The sequence below is a fragment of the Peromyscus californicus genome, unplaced genomic scaffold, assembly GCF_007827085.1.
Source record: "Peromyscus californicus insignis strain IS unplaced genomic scaffold, ASM782708v3 Scaffold_1__1_contigs__length_55948999, whole genome shotgun sequence".
Taxonomy (NCBI): Eukaryota; Metazoa; Chordata; class Mammalia; order Rodentia; family Cricetidae; genus Peromyscus; species Peromyscus californicus.
Genome location: NW_026294492.1, coordinates 12149752 through 12166740, shown reverse-complemented (window position 1 = coordinate 12166740; position 16989 = coordinate 12149752).

Genomic DNA, 16989 nt, shown 5'->3' with positions numbered 1-16989 from the left:
GGTAGTATTGTTATAAAGTACATAGGGTGTTTTAGGAATACTACACTTAAAATACACATGTCATTGCATCTTACTTATTCTTATCTTTTCCTTCAATACATATTTTTTTATAGTAGATTTGGTTATTTATGGTACATTTGATTCAATAATTCATGCATTTCAGTATTTTAAATATTTAAGACTAGAAAGAAAATCCTTTCAGCATAAAAAACTTCATTTCATACAAATATACTTTGTTTGTATTCTTTCCCTTCCTCCAACTTTAATCTCTCATCTCTCTCCCCTCTCAACTTCATGTTCTTTTTCTTTTTCTCCCAAACCAGGAAAACAAAACATGAAAAATAAAAAAATCAAAATCAAAATATACAAATTAAAAAAAGAAAAAACCTAAAAAGAAAAAAAAACCAATAAGACAAAAGATACCCAAACAAAACAAAACAAAACAAAAAGCATGCATGTGCAGAAACCCAAGGAGTCTATTCTGCATTGGCTAACTGGTTTTCCTTGAAGTCATCCACCACTACTGGCTCTCAGAATCTTTCTCCCTTTTCTCCTGTGGAGACACCTGAGCCTTGAGGAGAGGGAGTTGAGAAAGACATTTCACTTAAGACTAAGTAATCCACAGTCTCTCCCTCTCTGCACATTGTCTAGGTGTGGATCTTTTTGTTAATTACCATCTACTGCAAGAAGCGACTTCTCTGATGATGGTGGTTCTTTGAGCCATCGGCATAGCGATGTGTTACTAGGAGTCATTTTGTTGATATCTGCTGTAGCAGAACGACAGTAGTAGTTTTTCCCTGGGCCTGTGATTTATCTAGTCCCAGCTCTTGGCCACTTTAGCAGTGTTATCTATTTTTCACTGTTAAAGAAACAAATTTGAAAGGTTAAAAAAAAGTTTAGTGAGTCTGACATTTTAACTAAAATTACATTCATCTTTATTTATTTAGTTAATTTGCTTTTGCGATGCTGGGAACTGAACTCATGGCCTCACACACGTGCTAGACAAAGCAGGGGACCACTAAGCTATGTTCTAAGCCCAAATTGTATTAATTTTTAAAGCAACAATTCTGAGTTTTTACTTTTTCAAAAATTTATTATGGCCTTAAGGCATTTAACTCATAATCTGAAATGGAGATAGTAATTGTATCTCACAATAAAGTTCTTTAAAGATTAAACGATACAGTCTCTATATATACAGAGTTTAGAAAAGCATTCTTTAGGCTGGAGAGATGGCTCAGAGGTTAAGAGCACTGGCTGCTCTTCCAGAGGTCCTGAGTTCAATTCCCATCAACCCATGGTGGCTCACAACCATCTACAATGTGATCTGATGCCCTCTTCTGACATGCAGGCATACATGCAGACAGAACACTGTATATGTAATAAGTAAATCCTAAAAAAAATACCTTGAAAAAAAAGGAAAAGCATTCTTCATTATTATTTTCAACAAATATCTATGTTTCAGTGAATAGGACCATATATGGTCTGTATGTCTCCCTTTTAAAAGTTCTTCATGAGTGATTCTGTGTGCATGCTGCTGCACGTGTGTGTGTGTGTGTGTGTGTGTGTGTGTGTGTGTGTGTGTGTGTATCTGTGTGTGTTTTCACAAGCATACATGTTTGTGTATGAGGGCAGGTAGGCATGTATAGGGGCCAGAGGACAATCTCAGGCATAGTTTTCATCTTCTACCTTGTTTGAGACAAGGTGTCTTGGTGCTGCACATGCCAGGCTAGCTCAGTTGTGAGCTTCTGAGGATTCAGGGGAGTCCTGAAGAATGGGGAGAATCTCAGCATTCTATCTCTTTATAAGAGTTCTAGGATTACAGACCTGCATTGGTGACTCTTACTTTTACATGAGTTCTGGGGCTATAGGTCATTGACTTGAATTCAGTATGCCTAAACTCATATCATTCTTCATGCAGTCTAATTCTTGACATGCGTTGCACACTGTGAAGTTGATGAACTTTTCCTTCTAATAAATTTTCTAATGCATGCATTCTTTCACATTCAGGACTTTTATAATGGGGCCTTATAATGTAGCTTTTGAGATTGACTACACCACAATTCCCTACAGCTAAACTAGCCTACGAATGTTTTACTTTCTCCCAACTAGTGTTTCCTCATTTGCCCACAGTCTTCCCTCACCTGGGAACTCTTCTTTTTTACCTGTTTAAATCTTGTCCTGTTCTCAACCCATCCACCTCTATTACACTGTCTCCAAGTTCCTGAACATTTCCTGCTGTGTCCACTGAATGAGGAGCACACTTATTATCACATTTCCTTCACCCGGCATTTACTTCGCTACTGCTGCCTCTTTGTTTATCTGAGCTTGTGCATGGGTACTGTCTTAGAAGCTTCTTGGTAGTCTACAAAGCATTCAACCAGTGCATTGTAATGACAATGTTTACTGATTATGTACCCAGTGTCACTTAACATTTACTTCATAATTTCCTATGTTTGGGTTTATATTTATATTGATAAGTCTAAGAGTTTACAACATTTCTCTACAGAAAAAAATCTAAGTAAATACAAATGATGTCATTGGTGGACATACTGGTTGCTACTCTTTTCTTTTCTTTCCATTCCTTTCCCTTCCCTTCTTTTCTCTTCCCTTCTACCCTCCATCCCTCCGTCCCTCCGTCCCTCGGTCCCTCCGTCCCTCGGTCCCTCCATCCCTTCCTCCCTCCATTCTGAGAAAGAATCTCATGTTGCCCAGGCTGACTTTTAACTCCTGATCCTCCTACCTCTGCCTTCCAAATGCTCAGATTATGGGCATAAACCTCTATACCCATCTTATCTTTTCTTTCTTACTCTGTATTCTTTTACTATTTTGGCCAGCTTCAAAGCAAAACTCTCCTTTCCTCCAGTGTGTTGTAAAACTATATTTTCATATGACTGAAACCTACTTAAATTGTTAGGTACTTTTTTTATTGCTTTTCGGTGAACTTTTTGAAAATATGTATATATTTTCATCACTAGGAAAAAAATGAATACTTTGAAAAAGTTGTTTTTCTCCATATCGTTTAGAGTGTATGCTACAAAACACTATCTCACACATGTACAGCCATTGGTCTTGATGAATAGAATGACTCCTTCATTGTTCCTGTCATTATCACCATCAGCCACTACCTGCTCTCACGAGGAGGAGAAGTTGCAAAATGCTTCATAGAATTGGCATCAATAATTAACATTTGGATTCTGCTTATTTGTCAGAACCAAGTGTACAATTAATTGATACTTTTATAGTTAGCTAGGTAGGTCAGTTTTCCAGTTGGTTCTTAACTATTTTTTTAATCATCTTGGTAGCAAGTTATACCAACATTTTAATATGCATTCTCAAAATAAATATCTTTGCCCATTTCGTATTTCTCCTCTTTTTTTTTTTTGTATGTAGGTTGTGGTAGAGGAGAGAATGACAAACCACAAACTTATTGGTGGAAAATTTTAATTTGTTTATAACATTAAAGTATAAAGAAAAGCCCAATTTTGAGGTATACATCGATTTGTTTCTCCCAATACTGATTTGATTCACACATATTTTTAAAAATAGTACTGTTATATTTTTAATTCCATGTAAGTTTGTGCACATGAATATAGGTACCCACAGAGGCTCTGGCCTGGAGCTAGAGTTATAGGCAGTTGTGAGTGGTGGGAATTGAACTCAGGTTCTCTGGAGAAGCACTACATGCTCTTAACCATTAAGCCATCTCCCTAGCTCAAACTTTAATATTAAAAATTATTTTTAACATGAAAGTTTATTGAGTTTAATAAAAAAAATCATAGAGTGAAATTGAATACAGAATACTTTGAGTCCTGCATACAAAGAATTTTGAAAGTGATTACAAAGAAATAAGATGTAACAACACCAGTTATTCTTAAATAGACAGGACAGTAAAGTTGTATAGCCCACAGATGTATTTGCCTAAGAGCTATAAATGATTGGTAGATCAAAACTCTTGTTAAGAAATGAGAGCACAGTTTTTATAGGCCATTAACATTTTTATTATTGTAACTTTTAAGAAGTTAATGGGTTTTATTTATTAGGATAGTTTTAGATTTACAGAAAAAATAGAACAGAAAGTAAAGATTTCCTGCATATGGCATCCTGTTTCTTTATTATTAACATCCTGCACTGGTCTACTGAAGCTACATGGTGAACTAATGTTCATATATTATTGCTAACTGAAGTCTTTTATTTATTTATAGTAGGCTTCGCCTTTTGTTTTGCATATTTCCATAGGAGTTTCTGAGCACACGCTTCCATACATCCACCATTATAGTATCAAACAAAATAGTTTTACTTGCTTGTGGTTTTCCTCTACCCCATTTATTTATTTCTCCCTACTCAACACTCTGAAACCCCTGGCAACCGTTGGTCTCTTTATTGCCACTCTGTTCTTGCCTTCCCAGAACATCAAAGAGCTGGAAGCATATTGTATGTTGTAGCTTTCCAAGATTGCTTCCTTGCTTCCTTTCGCTTACCGATAGGCACTTTGGGCTCCCACAATGGTGGATTTTCTAGCAATGGATCTTTTCTTAATATAGACTTACACTGAGACCATTTTAGACTTTATCTTTTAAAGAAAAACAATCATACACTTTAAATTGTGGCTGTGTCCCCTGAATGACTTCCTTATGGATTTTCCATATAGTGATTCTGAGTTTTAAGGAAATTACACTGTCAACATTGACAAAAGCTTCCCAGTGAACAGAGATGTTTCACAACACATTAAGTCTTTAAAAATGGCTCCAGAAGAGGGCTTTCTCTTTATTTTGTTAGCAGGAATTGTGCTTAGGAGCTGAAATGTGACACACACTAAAATGGTTAGCTTTAAGATGTTGAAATAAACATCTATACTAGGCTTGAAAAAAATTCTAGTAACTAAAAACCCAAAGTGCTAAGCAGTGTAAAGGGATATTGTATTTGGTCACTCTTGTGATGTCTTGTGTTACAAATACCATGATGTGCCATATGACCTGGTACACTGTCCTTGAAATCTGTGACCACAGGGATGCTAATATTGACCATCAAAAACTTAACCCCAATGTGCCTTACAGTTTTCCAAGTATCATGTAGAATTTGCACATCTTTTGATTTTAGAGCGTATATGAGCAACTATAGTTGACAACAATTTAAGACATAAACTGCCTTAATTAAAAACTGAAAGAATAGTCAAGAGACTTCAGCATCCATTCCGACTCTCTTCATGACCTTGGCTATGTCTTGTAGACTCACTGGCTTTCAGATGTTCCCTCATTTGGCCAGTTACTGTAATCACTAGAACAACCTCTGCTTATCTACTGAGCAGATCAAATCCCACGGAGGTTTTTCAGGGGAAATAAAAGGAACAATATAAACAAAAACTTGAAGTATAAACAATAAAGAACATACAATATTGTTAGTCATTTCAGCAAGTTTATAATGCCACTAAAGGATGTTAAAAATAAAGAAGAATAGAGAGAGATTAGGGTAGCCCTTATAACTTGTCTTTCATGTGTTTTAAGCAGGAAATATCTTCTCTTTCTTAATTCATTTATTTATGGCTTCAACAAACATTTATTGAGAATGTAGTGTTAATTTGGAACTGAATAAAAGACTTTATTTCTAAATTCTCTCATGTATAAAACTCAAATAGTATATTGATCAAACCTCCATAAAATAACATATAAATTTGTTCAGATCTATTGAACTGATAAGAACCTTGTTCTTAACCTGATTTCTAGTCTATATTGCTAACATAAGACACACTGTAATAAATAGCTGCTGCGCTTTTCCAAGTATCTTGGGAAGAAAATCTTCTTTTCCATTTGAAAAATGGAAAAATTGACCCACTTTTCCATTTGGCACAAAAGGATTTCCAAAAATTGTTTCTCATATTTGTGATGATTAGAGACATGTGGTGTGAAGGAGGAAATTACCTGGTTAATTTCATGGGATTAATACTAAGAGATTCTATACATGATGTGTCCAACACAACTCCTGGTACATTGTTTCCCAATAATTAGCATTGTCAACATTTCGTAAAATAGGTTTTCCTATCTCTTGCATGTTTATAAATGAAAAAGATTTGCATTATGTCTCCTGACTTAAAAAATCCCATCTCTGAAGTGTGGGAATGAAAATATTTACCTTTATCTCAGAAATATCCATCACATGGTTTAAATATTTATTTCTCAGAATACCTACTTTATTAATGTAGGCTTCAAACATATACATGTTTGGGTCAATTTATTTTGACAAGTGTCAGGGACTGTGTCCAGTTTCATGGAAGACCTTTAACTACAAGCAAATTAATTATTAAAATGATATTTCAGTTTTCATAATGGTGAAATATGCAAGCTTTACCATTTGAAGTACTTAAAGTGCAGCTTACAGCAAGACATTAATAATAGTCACATTGTTATGTATAGAATTTTTGAAAAAAATTTTAAAAAGTATGTTTTATACAATTTTTCTTTTTACATTTTTTTTATCATGAGTGAAAACATAACTTACACAGAAGGGTAAAAATTCTCAATTTTGCAATTTGTTCTTTTTTTTTTTTTTAAAGCTGATTTTGTGGAGGACTTCTTAGCTATAGCTAGCCCGTTCCCGTGTGTCTATGAGAACTGCTGAACAATGTGTTAGAGCTTCAATTCAAAGTTCTGTTGCCTAATAGTTTTTTTTTTCTCACAAAGAGTAGATTAAGGAAAAATTTTAAATGGGAATTGAAAAATGAAAATAATCAACATTGTGTTTGGAGTGCAATTAAATTTTCAAAAAATATTGAGACATGTAAATAAATTGCATATTGACAAATTTGAAAGCATGGACTATTGGTAGAATAAAAAACACCCAACAAGAGAATGGGGTATTGCTCAGTGGATAAAGTGCTGGCTCAATCATGAGGACTCGAGTTCAGATCCTAATACCCATATCAGAGCAGAGTGTGGTGGCCCAACTCTGTAACCCCAGTGCTGGAGGACCAGGGACAGAAACAGGTGGCTGTCAGAGCAGTCAGCTGGGGGAAGTAGTGGCTGTCAGGTTCAGTGAGAGGCTGCCTCGATGCCTCTTTCAGATTCGGTATATACAAGGCATGATGAGGGTTACAAAGGTAGATGTGGAGTTTTAACTAACCGAAGAGTGGATCACATTAACATGTAATGTAGCAAGCAGGGTGCTGTGGAGGGGCAAGGATTTACCCTGATTGAGAGGGGGAATTTATATAAAATATATGGTTACATCTGAAAAGGCGGTCTAAACTTATGGAACAGAAGAAACCAGCAGAAAATTCTATTTAGAATAGCACAATAATATGTAATTCAGTTTAACTGGAAGTTTATAAAATTGTTAATGGGTCAAATTCATTTTTTAAAACAAAACAATGAAGAATTCTAGGTCATAATTTATTGATGAACTTTCTCTCATGGCAAAAATTCCTTAATTAACCTTTTGATGTCCTGTTTAATTTTGAGAACTTAATTTGTTTCAGTAAGCTAGAACATTTAAAGAAGTTTCTGGGAAGGGCGATGCATACTGAAATGTCAGGACTCAGAGCAAGTTAGTTTTTGGTACTCCACACATGACAGAGCTCGTGAAGAATGATGGACACTCTCATTTTTACAGTCAGTCATGAGTTTTTCGAGAACTTCCTTCTCTGAGCCTCCTATTCTGATGCATACAACAAAAGCAAGGCATTGCTCTTGGGTACCCACCAGAACTAGATGCCAAGGACTTAGTTTTAAAAACAGAACACAAGAGTCGGAGGGCATAGAGATAATCCAGAGCTGATTTGGAAACATCCTATCTTTTGCTCAGCTCTCACAGTGCCAGAAGGTGTTATCCAGGCTGTGGAAGGAGAAAAGTCATCATTTCTTCTCCAGCTGTGAACATTGTGAGCTGCAACAACAACTGTCCTGATAAGATACGCTCATTGACGGAGTGGTAACATACAAGTTATGGGATTAACCTATCACTTTGATTGGACTTTAAGGCCTACTCCACAGAAGGGAACTCACGCCTGCTACTAAACCTGGCCAAGAGTATTTGGTGGGTGGGTCATAGAGCAGAGAGGAAAAACTGCTACTATTATTGTACTAAATGGACAAACTTTCAAACTACCTTCTAAATATTGTATACCCATAGATTAGTGCAGCTCTCAACCCTTATCAGGGTCGCTTCTTTGCGCAGTGGATAGCAATTTTTCACAGAGACCCACATCTGGTTGGGGTGCAGAGGATGAGTAACTGTGGAGTGCTTGGCCCTAAAGGAGACATTGATATCACACTCCTTGTGTGGCTCACACAGAAGAGGGGCAGGATTGTAAGAGCCAGAGACAAGGGAGGAGTGCTGTGAAACTGTAATCTAGACATGTCAGGGTCATTGCATTCATAGACTCACAATGGCTATGCTTGCCTGCACAAGATATGAACAAGATCTGGACAGGATGAAGTCAGTTGAAATTCAGATGGGGGAGGTGCTCATGAAGTACCACCTCTACCTGAGGAGTTTGACAGTTGACAGCTGCTGGGGTAGGGAGAGCAGTTTTCTTCAGAGAAATGGCTCATGTTCTAGTGGATTGCTCTGCACCCATGAACATGAGGAGAGTGCTGATTGGACTTAGTTGGCTATTGAAAGAGGCTATGGGATTGGAGAGGGAGGTAGGAGTGGGGTCTGAGAAGGGCTGGAGAGGAAATGGGAGGGTGATATGAGCAAAATATGAGCAAAAAAAGAGTTTATATTACAAAATAAGGCATGATACTCTCTTTCCTTCCTTGTTTCAAGCTTGTTTTATGGTGGATTTCTTAGCTATGGCCAACACATTCCTATATATCTTAGCAATCTGGTTGGGTACTTGTTGGAGCATGAATACAAATTCCTTTCGCTTAGCATACCAGCCCCTTTTTTCTCCCCCACTTTTCTAAATTCCTTGTTCTTTCCATGTATCTCTTCTCTTTTTTCCATCTTCATTCATGTCCTTAACAAGTTTTATCTTTGCTTTTCAGTCTCCTTCTCCCTTTCCCAAACACCATTCTTTTTACATAGTTATTATATGCTTCCTTACTGAGTTTTTATAATGTTCCTGATGGAAGGTGTTTATGCATGGAAATGTAATTTCTTAGTACTGAGACGTTGTGATATATATTTTCACAGTACCATGAGATTTATTACTCTCAATTCCATTGGACATTGTGCTGTTCCATTTCCCCAACTGCGAGGTCTTGGATGAAAAGCATTTCAGATTTTTGGCTCAGAATTATCTCCCCTTTTCAGCACTGAATAGTTATTTAATAAATAGAAGATGAATGCTCATTTCAATAATTTCTTTTTAAGTTATTATTTTCTACCTTCCTGCGCTACAAGAACTAGAGAACTAGGAGAATTTAATCATATTACTTTAAGAATATTTTAAAATTACACATTTGTTTACTGTGTATGTGCATGCCATTGTGTGCATGCAGAGGTCAGAGGACAAGTTGCTTTTCTGGGGATCAAACTCAGATCTTCAGGCTTAATGGAAAATACCTTTACCTGCTGAGAACCTGGCCAGCCCTAACTTGGTTTCTTAAGTTATTTCTAATGTCATTTCTAATGTCATTATGTTTGCTTTCAAACTTACTGCTAATTTATTATCCAAACTACTGTACACTTCTACAGTTTTCTTAAAAGTTTTATAACATATTCTATATTTTCTTCATTAAACTCTTCCATCAATCTATTATTATTACTACTTTCAGATAATGAAAATAGTTTTCATGTTATGTGAGTTTCTCAAGTAAGTAATTTTTTTTTAATTTTGCAATACAATTCAGTTCTACATATCAGCCATGGATTCCCTTGTTCTCCCCCCTCCCGCCCCCCCTCACCTTCCCCCCAACCCACCCCCCATTCCCACCTCTTCCAGGGCAAAGCCTTCCCCATGGACTGAGATCAACCTGGTAGACTCAGTCCAGGTAGTTCCAGTCCCCTCCTCCCAGGCCGAGCCAAGCGATCCTGCATAGGCCCCAGGTTTCAAACAGCCGACTCATGCAGTGAGCACAGGACCCGGTCCCACTGCCTGGATGCCTCCCAAACAGATCAAGCCAATCAACTGTCTCATCCATTCAGAGGGCCTGATCCAGTTGGTGACCCCTCAGCCATTGGTTCATAGTTCACGTGTTTCCATTCGTTTGGCTATTTGTCCCTGTGCTTTGTCCAACCTTGGTCTCAACTATTCTTGCTCATATAAACCCTCCTCTTTCTCGCTAACTGGACTCCCAGAGATCCACCCAGGGCCTAGCCATGGATCTCTGCATCCAGATCCCTCAGTAGTTGGATGGGGTTTCTAGCACGACAATTAGGGTGTTTGGCCATCCCATCACCAGAGTAGGTCAGTTCGGGCTGTATTTCGACCATTGCCAGCAGTCTGTTGTGGGGGTATCTTTGTGGATTTCTGTGGGCCTCTCTAGCACTTTGCTTCTTCCTATTCTCATGTGGTCTTCATTTACCATGGTCTCCTATTCCTTGTTCTCCCTCTCTGTTGTTGATCCAGCTGGGATCTCCCACTCCCCCAAGCTCTCTTTCCCTCGACCCTCGCACTTCACTACCTCCACTAATGTCCAGGCTGTTCATGTAGATCTCATTCAGATCCTAACCTACCAGCTGGCATGGAGTAAATACTTGTTGAATGGAGATGAAGACCTCTGCTCTAAGCTTTGTACCCACTACCTACTTCATACTTTTCTTCTTTCCTTTCTACCTTCCTTTTATAATGAGCATTGATATGTGCATCACACCTAGTTAACACCTGGATATAAAATGAATATAAAATATAATCTCAGCTCTCATGAGCCTGGGATCCTGGGTGGACGTACACGAAAGCTATACATAAAAAACTTAGGTATAGGCTTTGAAAATACAGCCATTCTCTGTAGGTGCTTGCTGCCAGCCATGGCCAACCTCATATGTTTTTGCACATCATGGTCAATGGTGAGTCTTTGGATTGTGTCTCTTTTGAGCTATTTGCAGACAAAGTTCAGAGAAGCTCCATGTTCAGAGAAGCAGAGCAAAATGATTCATTTATGAGGGTTCCTTTCCATCACAGAGTTATTCCAACATTCATGTGTTAAGTTGCTGTCTTCATACACCATAATGGTACTTTATAAGTGCACAAATGGCAAGTTTGTATATGGAAAAAGTTTGATGTTGAGAACTTTATCCTCAAGCATAGGTCCTGGTATTATATCCATGGGAAATGCTGGACAAAACACAAAAGCTTCCTAGGTTTTTGTCAGCAATTCTAAGACACTGGGGAGGTGAAAGAATGCATGAGCATTAGTGCAATCCATAGAGCCCTTTGGGACTGGCAATAAGATCAGGGCGTATCTTAACCCCCAATTGTGCCTTCAGTAGTCCAGGAGAGCATCCTCCACCTTGTCTGCTCTAAACATCCCATAATCTCTGCATTCTCACTACAGTTCCTTGGTTTCCACATGTCCTTATTGTTCTCTGTGTCTAGCTGGATTTCACAGTTAAGGTTATGAGTAAAAAGCTGGACGGTGGTGGCGCACGCCTTTAATCCCAGCACTCGGGAGGCAGAGCCAGGCGGATCTCTGTGAGTTCGAGGCCAGCCTGGTCTCCAAAGCGAGTTCCAGGAAAGGCGCAAAGCTACACAGAGAAACCCTGTCTCGAAAAACCAAAAAAAAAAAAAAAAGTAAACAAGAGAGAAGTTACTCCTAGATATAAAAGTAATGACCATTTTCTATACTCTTATAGTTAGCAAGGACAAAGGCAGAAAATTTAAAAAATAGTGCATAATGTAATTAATGTTTAAAAGTTAAAAGCCCAGTTTGCCACATTAGCGGAAGGTTCATATATATTTTTTTATATACAATGTATTACAAACTTAATAAATATAACCTTCACAAATTATTACTAAACACAAAAGAACAGTAAATTCAGACTTGCCAGTGTTCATAAATAAGAAAGAAAGGATTTTGTGTAACATTAGCAATCATTAAAGAGGAGCTTATCATGATTTAGTTGTTATAATGTAGATTATAAAGGGTAAATGTATTTAGGGCTATGAATTAAACACCTTTACAATTGCTTAATATACAGATCTAATATTTATGTGTGTATTATGTGCATGTTTGTGCATGTGGATATGTGTATGGACCTATGTGCTTAACCATTTGGAGGCCAGAAGTCAACCTCAGGAGTCATTTTTCAGATCCTGTCTGCTTTGCTTTGGGAGGTAGGATCTTTCATTGGTTTGAAGCTCACTAAGTATGCTAGGCTACTCGGCCAGTGAGCCTTGGGCCCAGAGGTGGGGGCGGGGGTGGTGGTGGTGGCGGGGCTTTCTCCATCACTTCAGCGGAAAAATCACAAGCATGCACCACCAATCTGGCAATTTTTACATGAATCTGAGTGTCAAATTCAGGTCCTCCTGCTTTGTATGGTAAACACTTTCCCAACTAAGTTACCTTCCCAGACTAGCACTATTTGCTGTCTTTAATTTTTTTGATATTGCTAGACCCTCATACATGAAAGAACTTTTAATTCTGGGCATTGTGGAATGTGACAAAGTATTCCTGTCTCATTTAATTATATACCTGTCTCATCTGGAGAAAAAAATGATAAAGTAACACTGATAAAGATGTGTTACTTCTAAACTTCCACGATGATGGAGAATGTTAGGCGTGCATCTTTCTGACCTAATACTTAGTTTTTAAACTATTTGCTTTGACTTGAGTGCTGTGTAAAATGTTAACTAGTGTATTTTTCTTTCTCTGACATATGGGTACTGTATTAGTCATGGTTCTCCAGAGGAGCAGAACTGATAGAATGACTATATGGAGAGAGGGGTGTTATTAGAATGGCTTACAGACTGTGGTCCAGCTAGTCTGACACTGGCTGTCTATCTTAGGAAGTCCAAGAATCTAGTTGTTCAGTCCACGAGGCTGGACGTCTCAGCTGGTCTTCAGTAGATGCCAGAATCCCAAAGATGTGGGCTTTAATGCCAGTGAAAGAATGAATTTGCCAGCGAGAGCAAGGGCAAGCAGCAAAGAGAGTAAGCTTCCTTCTTCCATGTCCTTTATGTAGGCTGTCAGCAGAAGGTGTGGGCCAGATTAAGGTGGGTCTTGCCACCTCAAAAGATTTGGATTTAGGGTGGGTCTTCACACTTCAAATGTTTTAATTTGGAAAAGTCCCTCACAGGTGTACCCAACCACTCAGGGTTAAGTTAATTTCAGAAGTAGTCAAGTTGACAACTAAGAATAGTCATCACAGGAGCAAATTCAACAGACTGCATTGTGACTTTGTGGTAGAAGAGAGGCAAAAGATGAAAATAAATGTACCATGGTTTTTGGTTGCATCATACTCTGTATTTCCAAAAAAGGATGCTGAGCAAGTATTGGAAGGGAAAGAATGTGGGTCTTTGGAGGCAGAGAGATCTGGCTTCATCCTATGATAATCACACAGGTTCTCTGTGACCTCATCTGCAAACTGTTGATTGTAAGATCTATCTTGCAGGTTTTTTTAAAGTCAGAATTATAAGTAACATTTAGAGTTGTCCAGTAGAGTATCTGGGAGATTTTACAAAGTGAGATGGCAAGATAAGAGATCATGGTGAGCCAGTGAGATACACAAAATTGGAATTATGGTGATCTTTCCATTACTACAATTTGACAGCAGGGAGGAGGGTCTGGGCTGGTGTGGGGGATTTTATTACTATAGCAAATAAATTCCAGTAACTGAGGGCTAGTGTGCTGACTGAGAGGAATGATGTAAGGACCTATACATAACAGCTATGATGGAGTTGTGGTTGAACACAGAATTGCTGCTACTCTTATTTTTATGAATTACCCCAATGGACATAGTTTGATATATGAGTATGAGGGCTGATCAATTCTCAGATTCTGAGATATATCCTGCATTTATAAAGCAATAATAAATGAGGTAGTTTGCCCTGATACCATAGCCCTTGTCTCCTTTAGTCTAGGATTGTATGCTTCTCTTTTGCATAGTTTTTTTTTAAATATCACTTCCTGTGAGAAATTTGGATTGATTGGATCTCAAAGGACACCCTCAGAGTGTAATGATTATATTGCAGGGAGAAGATGGATGGTGTAAATATGATCACATTTAATTGCATGTATATATGAAATTCCCAATAAGAAAGAAAAAATTTAAAAAGCACAGTCTCTCAAACCATTAGCCTACGTTTGGATTGGGACTCCAGTTGAGCGCCCGTTTTCTGTTAATTAGACTTGCTGTGGCCTGGTTCCCTGTGTGTAAACCAGAAATAGAAAGAGAGTTTGTCATAGAGGATAAATTAACTTTACTCACAGGGTTCCTGGCCTATTATAAGAGTTTTAATACATAATTGATTCATTTGGTGGTTAAAGATTATCGTCTTGTTGGAGTCTGGAAGACACTTTTGGTGTTCCTCTGTCTTCAGTACCACGTGTAGTGTGTACATAACTGGAAATTTCATTAGCCGTCATAAGTGGGTCAGGGCAGATGCTAGTGAGCAAGGTGATCCAGTGGGCTTACACATGAAGTGTAAAGCAGTTTTACTTCTAAATTCATCTATAGAGTTCTTATGTTAAAATTGTTCTAATATATATGTATATAATTACATATAAATACAATTGTAGGATATACATACATATATATTTACATATACACATACACATACATACAGCCTACAATTCTTTTCTTTTCTTTTTTTAATTACATTTTAAAATTTATTTTACATACCAACCACAGTTTCGCCCCCCCTCCTCTCCTCCCGTTCCCTCCCCCACAGCCTTTCTACCCACCCCCCATCCACTCCTCAGAAAGGGTAGGGCCTCCCATGGGAGTCAACAACACAGGGCATAACAAATTGAGGCAGGACCAAGCCCCTTACCCCTGCTTCAAGGCTGAGCGAGGCATCCCACCATAGGGAATAGGTTCCAAAAAGCCAGCTCATGTGACAGGGACAGATCTGGTTCCACTGGTAGGGGCCCCACAAGCAGACCAAGCTACACAACTGTCACCCACATGCTGAGGGCCTAGGTCGGTCCCATGCAGCCTCCCTAGCTGTTGGTCTGGAGTCCGTGAACTCACGAGTTCGGGTCAGCTGTCTCTGTGGGTTTCCCCATTATAATCTTGAGCCGCGTTACTTATATAATCCCTTCTCCTTCTCTTCAACTGGACTCTCCAAGCTTGGCCAGTGCTTGTCTGTGGATCTCTGCATCTGCTTCCATCAGTTCTAGATGAAGGTTCTATGATGACAATTAGGGTAGTCATCAATCTGATTATAATGGAAGGCCAGTTCAGGCACCCTCTCCACTAGTGCTAGGGGTCTTAGTTGGGGTCACCTTTGTGGATTCCTGGGAGTTTCCCTGTGGTGATATTTTGAATATGCTCTAACAAATAAAGCTTGTCTGAAGATCAGAAGGCAGAGCCAGCCACAGAGTTAGCTATAGAGGCCAGGCAGTGGTGACACACACCTTTAATCCTAGCACTTGGGAGGCAGAGGCAGATGGATCTCTGTGAGTTCAAGGCCACCCTGGACTACATGATATTAATTCAGTCTAAAGGAGAAACAGAGCCAGGCGGTGATGGCTCACACCTTTAATCCCAGTACTTGGGAATCACACGCCTTTAAGGCCAACACTAGGAAGGTGGAGACAGGAAGTGATATGGCTGGGTGGAGGAAGGAATAATAAGGCAGGAAGAGACAGGAGTTTGGCCCCCTTTGGCTGAAGACTCAGGGCCATTCACTCTGGGGATTCATGGAGACAGGATCATCCCCTTTTTGCTGAGGAATTGTCGAGTTGAGAAGTGGTTGTGGCTTGTTTCCTCTGATTTTTCAGCGTTTATTCCAATATCTGGCTCTGGGTTTTTATTATAAGACCAATTAGGATTCCTGCATTTCCCTGGCATCAGGTTTCTCCCTAACCCCACAATAGCCCTCTCTATCAAGATATCTCTTTCATTGCTCTCCCTCTCCGTCCCTCCCCCAACTTGTCCATCCTGATCCCTCATGTTCCCATCCCCCATCCCTTCCCCTCTACCCCCACCCCCAGTTTATCCAGCAGATATCATCTGTTTCCCCTTCCCAGGGTGATCCATGCATCCCCTTTAGGGTCCTCCTTGTTACCAAGCTTTTCTGGGGCTGTGGATTATCTGGGATTGCTTACATCTAATATCCACTTATGAGTGAGTACATACTGTCTTTGTCTTTGTCTTTGTCTAGGTCTAGGTTACCTCATTCAAGATGATTTTTTTCTAGTTCCATCCATTTGCTTGCAAATTTCATGATGTCATTGCTTTTTACTGTTGAGTAGTACACCATTGTGTAAATGTACTACATTTTTTTTTTTTTAGCCATTCTTCGGTTGAGGGGCATCTAGGTTGTTTCTAGGTTCTGGCTATTATGAATGATGCTGCTATGAACATAGTTGAGCTACTATGAGCATAGTTGGGTATATGCCCAAGAGTGGTATCACTGAGTCTTGAGGTAAATTGATTCCCACCATACTGATTTTCAAAGTGACAGCCTACAATTTGACCAAGGTTCTTTCTTTTAAAAACTAGAGGTTGTTCTATCCCTAAAATTAGGTTTGCCTCTATTTTCCAGAAATAGACTCTCAAAATATGATGTTAAATAAATTCACTGACCATTTTATTTATTTGATTTTTAGTAACATGTAAATTATGAAGTTATTATAAATTATATAATTTATAATTTTATAACATAAAATTATAAAAAAATATTAAAAGTAATTTCTTTTATACTAATCACATAGTAATTGAGGTGAATAACAACATGGGCCCTACTCACTTTAGTGGCCAATTAGGAGGAGACTGTCCATCTAGATTTAAAATTGTTCCATGACTACAATGTAAAAGTGTAGACCCAGAATACTTCAGGGATTGCTTACACAGTCAAGGGTGCACTTTGGATGTTGGTAATGTCTTCCCTGAAGATCATGACAAAGAAGTTCCTGGTTGTTTACTTTCTTCTCTCTTCAAATCTCA